Genomic DNA, 6000 nt, shown 5'->3' with positions numbered 1-6000 from the left:
GCAATCACTAAAGATTAAAAAGACATTTAATAAAATTTACTGAAATAAAAATGTTTGCTGATTAATTTTTTAAAGGAATTAACCACTACTACAGCAGAAATGGACTAGTATAGATTTTATATAAACATATGGAATATAGTAAATGCCCTCAAAGCAATTACTTAAGAGAATGATTGCCATTTCAGTTGTTAAGTATAGAAAAATGAAGGTTTAAGTGTCCAGTGAAAAGAAGTCACGTGACCATTGACCATTGTTTTCACATGTTATTCAGCCCTCTCTAGGCCTCAATATTTTCCTTATGTAAAATAATTCTAAAACCATTTATATGAATTCTACTTTGTGCCAGGCATTGTTCTAGATTCTGGGTTTATGCATAAGTAGGATAAAGAAAGCTGCAGTCAATGTTGATTTCTTGATAATTATTACTGAGAAAAAATAAAAATTAAAACTACATTTCAGACTTCTCCTCTGAGCTCTAGATTCACATACTCAGCTATCTTCTTCCAGTTTCCCAGGCATTTCAGATTTACTGTGTGCAGCACTGAACTTGCATTTTCTCCCAAATCCTTTTCACTCTCAACCTTCCCCACCAAGGAGGCCAGGGTTTAACCTGGGAGTAACCCTTGACGCTTAGCCCATCCCCTATTAAAGTCATCACCAAGTCCCTTTGAGTTTATTTCCAAACTACATTTAGAAGAGTCTGGTCACCACCTGAAACCATAATTGTTCTCTTTAGTTGTTGTCTTTGACTACTCAAAGTAATTTTAAAAATTAAAGTAGAAAAGCGCAGCACTTTCCCTTCCATGCTTATAACCTTTTAAAGATGGCCCATTGCACTTAGGATAAAATATTAAGTCTTCAACACGGTCCTCAACCCTTTCCGTCTTCCCGCCCCACCTACCAATCTAGCATCATCATCCTCTCCTCGTTGGTTGGTTTCTATTTCCCACCTGCGTTGTCTTTGTGTCTGTTTCCCTGTCCTTCAAACTCATTCCCACCCCAGGGCCTTTGCGCAGGATTTCCTTCTGCATCCAAAGCTCCTTGCTGTGCTCCTCTCCTTGTTAATTTCAACATTTACTTCAAGTCTCAGCTTAAATGGCTCTTCTTCAGAAAAGCTTTTCACGCCTTGAACGATTTAAAGGAAGCCTCACCTTGTTTCCTCCTTTATATCACCTGATGTTTTTCATTTTCTAGCACTTATAAATATTTCTTCATCTACTGATATGTTTACTTATCTGTCTAAAGTCTCTTTTCTTCTCTAGGCCTCATGTTCCACAGACACCGGGATGATGTCCATTTCTCCCAGCCTGTTTGTTCCTCAAGCTCGTGGCACACAGTAAGCATTCAATAGTGTGTTTGTGACTGAATCTATAAATCAATGACTAAAGACATGAAAAGAAAAATGAAAGACAGTTGGGATAGAATTCTCAAACTATAAGAGATAAGGAAATAATGAGCCTAAGCAGGAAGCTATGCGATGGTAGGAAAAAAAACCATAGGATTTAAAGACCAAAAAATGAGAGTTCCAGGGCCAGCTCTGTTATTTAATTAGCTCCAAAATTTGGGGAAACTTGCTTAACTTCTGTTATACTCAGTTTTCTCATCTGCAAAATAGGGATAATACTACCAGTGACGTTGTGAAAGTCAAACGAAGTAATATATGTGAAAGCACTTGGTAAATTGCAACGCAGTACGAAATTTTTGTTGTTAAAACAAAAATGTGCAGGGATAGCTCAGTGAAAGTTTAAGGTATACATGTCTAATTGCTGGCTTCTGTGCTTTTCATTTTCAGGAGATTGCCAGGGAGAGAAATTGGTACACAAAACAGCATTGAAGTAAATTCTGTATGATTACTTTCATTCACTTCTTCATGTAATAATTCAGTAAGTATTCATTAGATACATTCTATGTACCAGCCTCTACACTTAATATCTTTGGCCCTTTAAAGATATAGATAAAGTTCTCATTTTTCCTCTGGAAAGGTAAATCTAGAGTCTTAGTGATGCAAACAGTAGTGGCAAGTAGCCTAGCAAAAGTTCGGGAAAACCTTCCCAAAGAGATCTTGGGGCTAAGAAAAAGGTCTGGAAATGAATTCAGTTTTTACAACTTACTTTGGACAGAATGATTAGCCCAATTCTTTGTTTTTAGTGAAAATGGAGGTCAATAATATCTACTTCCAGTATTGTTATGAAGAATCATTTAGATATTGTATGAAGAAAACTAGGTATACACATCACTTAATAAATATTAGTTTTCTTCTTTCCTTTTGTTTTCTCAAATCTTTTCATTAGATACAAAAGTAACCAAGCACACACTTATTACCGGCAAACAGATCTCTCTGTGCGATGAAAAAATACTGGAAAACTGGTGCCTGAAAGAAAATACGCTAGCCTAGGAGCTGCTTCTTAAGTCCTAACCACTGGACTGCCAAGGAATTTGCTAGAAGCTGCTTCTTTTAAACAGCCTTCATCATGTCCTGTCTTTACTGTAGAGAGCAAACATTCTGTAAGGCACCTATGTGATACCATCTCGTTCATATGCAATTTGTGACTCCTCGCCAGTGATTTTTTAGAGTCTGTTGTCCACATCATTCACTGAAAATATTTATACAAAGAAGGGAAAGAACAGGGTGACAGCAGCAAAAGGCTTTCCAAGCACACGTGGAGTTACCTTTGGCAAAGGGCATCAGCAAATCACAGCCTTAAGGCTTGTGTCACATTTCTGGTAAACAGAAACGAACACTGTTCCCCTGTGCATGGTCTTGTCCTCTAAACAATTTTGAAATGCCTTAATCTCTCAAATTCATCTGGATGCTTTCAGGCAGTACTCAGGAGAGCTGCTTAGTGTCATGTGGGAACATTATTCACGCTTTTTGAAGAGAGAGCTTGCAGTTGATTTGAGAGCAATTCAGTAGAGTGTTTAAAATCACGGGCTTTGGAGTCAGGTAGTCAAGGGTTCACGTTGGGTTCAAGTTACCTTATCACAGCTGAAGGATCTGCAGAGTAAATTCGTTTCCTATTGCCACGTAACAAATTGCTACAAATTAGTGACTTAAAACAACACAAATTTACTATCTTACAGTTCAGGAGGCCAGAGGTCTAAAATGGGTCTGTGGCGATATGTTCCTTCTGACGGATTTACAGGAGAATCTGTTCCTTTGACTTTTCCAGCTTCTAGGGGCGGCCTAGAAGCGACCCTTGGTGCTTAGCTCACGGCTCCATCCTCCGTCTTCAAAGTCAGCCACACAGCAGCCTCTCCCTCTCTGACTTCTTGTCTCCTGCTTATAAGGACTCTTATGATTGCGTGGGCCGACCATGTAATAATCCAAGATAATCTCCACAACTCAAGATCTTTAATTTATTTACACCTGCAAAATTCCTTTTGCCATATAAGCCCCTTTTGCACTATAAATTTCCTTTTTTGCTTATATTCATAGGTTCTAGGACATCTGGGGAGAGGGGGAGGGTATTCAGCCTACAGCAGGGAGAAAGTTTCCATTGCCTCAGTTGTCCTGTCTGTCACATGAGGATTGCAATAGTTCCTACCGCACAGGGCTGCTATGAGAATTAAATAGAATCACACACACTGTTATTTAGTTAAACACTGCAACACATTAAGTGACCCAGGAGCTTTGGACACATTAAAGAGAAGCGTAGAGCGGATCCCTGCTCTTGGTGGAGGCAGGCTTTAAATCAGTAATCCCCAAAATAAATGTGTGCTTGAAAACTGTAATAAGTGCTACAAGGGAATAGTAAAGGGTACATTGGCAAGGAGGCCTGATCTGGTCTAGAAGCATCAGGGAAGACTTCTCTGAGCAGGTAGCTTTTAGTTGAGATTTTATGAATGAATAGCTGAGATAAAAGGCAGAGAAGAACATTCCAGAAGGAGGAAAAATATGTGCAAATACCCAGAGCAGGAATGGGCATAGTGCATTCAAGGAACTGGAAAGCAGGGCAGAGAGTGGCAAATTATCAGGCGGCAGGAGTAGCCAGGGACCAGAGCAGGTCAGGCTCAGAAAGGTTGTGTTAGGATTTTGGAGGCTTATCCTAAGAAAAATAGCAGGAGTGGTCTGACCAGATTGCTCATTAGACAGTATTGCTCTGGGTGCTGCACGGAGAATGGAGAACAAGAGTGGAAGCAGGAACACCAGGATAGAGGTCTGGCCTTGGTCCAGGTGAGAGAAGATGGGGTGTCAGGGACCAGGATCCCGGGGAAGCAGACTCCGAGCTGGCGAGCAGCAGGCAGGTGGTCTGTCACCGAGAGCTCTTGGGATCATTGCCAAGAGATGGGAAAGAGACAAGATTGGGCAGAGCCTAAAGGATGTTCTGAAGTGTAGAAGAGCCCTCAGAATTGGGGTGAGGGGAGTGGGCATTTCCACCCGTGTATTGACCGGTCACCAGATACAGCTGCACCAGGAAGGGGAGGTGCCTCAGGTGACATGACCTTCTTCAGTGGTGACCACCTCCGAAGGCAGCTGACAGCTGAGCATCTGGGGAAAACTTAATGAGAATGCTTGGGTTGTACACCAGAGCATCCGCCCTATTGAGGCTTATCTGAAGGGTGGCAGGAAAAACAGAGAGAAACTGGATCGATTTGAGAAATATTTGCAGATAGAATTGACAGAACTTGGTGACATATATAGATGGATAGATAGATAGAGGGGATAAAGAGAAGGAGATATTAAAGATTACAGAAGATTATAACTGGGTTTCTGACTTTTACAACTGAACAGATATTAATGGCATACCTGTGTTGCGTAAGTATTCTATAGTTAGTTAAATAAAAGAATCTATACTTTAAAGGACAGGGGCAGGTTGGAAATCAAAATTTGGGATTAATTAATGAATAGAAGATAAAAACTGTGAACCTGCATAAGAGTCACCTCAACAAAGGGCAGAGCATGGAAAGGCTGATGAAGGCTTGAGCAATGACAGCTAAGACAGGTTATGTCCATGTCAGACCCAAACTCCCTGACTATCCCTTCCCTCCACCCTTCCCCCACTGGTAACCATAAATTCATTCTCTAAGTCTGTGAGTCCATTTCTGTTTTGTAAATAAGTTCATTTGTATCATTTCTTTTTAGATTCCACATACAAGTGATATCATATGATATTTTATTTCTCTTTCTCTGACTTACTTCACTCAGTATGGCAATCTCTAGGTCCATCCATGTTGCTGCAAAAGGCATTATTTCATTCTTTTTTATGGCTGAGTAATATTCCATTGCATATATGTACCACATCTTCTTTATCCACTCATCTGTCGATGGACATTTAGGTTGCTTCCATGTCTTGGCTACTGTGAATAGCGCTGCAATGAACACTGGGGTGCATGTATCTTTTCGAATTATGATTTTCTCCGGATATATGTCCAGGAGTGAGATTGCTGGATCATACAGTAGTTCTATTTTTTTTTAGTTTTTTAAGGAACCTCCATCCCGTTCTCCATAGTGGCTGCACCAATTTACATTCCCACCGACAGTGTAGGCGGGTTCCCTTCTCTCCACACCCTCTCCAGCATTTATCATATGTAGACTTTTTGATGATGGAATAATAACTATTTTTATGTTAGTGAGGCTGCCACAAAGGTGTACTAGATATGCTAGGAAATCCCTAGTCGTGGGAAGCGGAACATAAGGTTCTCCATGGAAAAACCAGAACAAGTATCAGCTGCCGTGGTTGGCGCGTTGAACACCAGCTTACCTAGAAACATCTCTCAAGGAAGCAGCTTTCACGAAGAGTGAGTGCTGGGCTCCTGTCTGTCTGGTTCCCCAGGTTGGGGCCGTCTGCAATCCTTTCGACTCCCCTTTCACAATATGCCCAGAATCTGATTTGTTTCCCTACAATCTATTCTCTACTAAGAAGTGACAGTTATTTATTTATTTATTTTTTAAATTATAAGAAAAATCGTGTCATTTCTCAGCTCTAAATTCCCCAAAGGCTACCTATCTCCTACAGAGTAAAAGGGAAATTTGTGAGACAGGGCTGTGAGTACAGGATA

The sequence above is a fragment of the Delphinus delphis genome, chromosome 21, assembly GCF_949987515.2.
Source record: "Delphinus delphis chromosome 21, mDelDel1.2, whole genome shotgun sequence".
Classification (NCBI taxonomy): Eukaryota; Metazoa; Chordata; class Mammalia; order Artiodactyla; family Delphinidae; genus Delphinus; species Delphinus delphis.
This window is presented reverse-complemented; position numbering follows the sequence as displayed.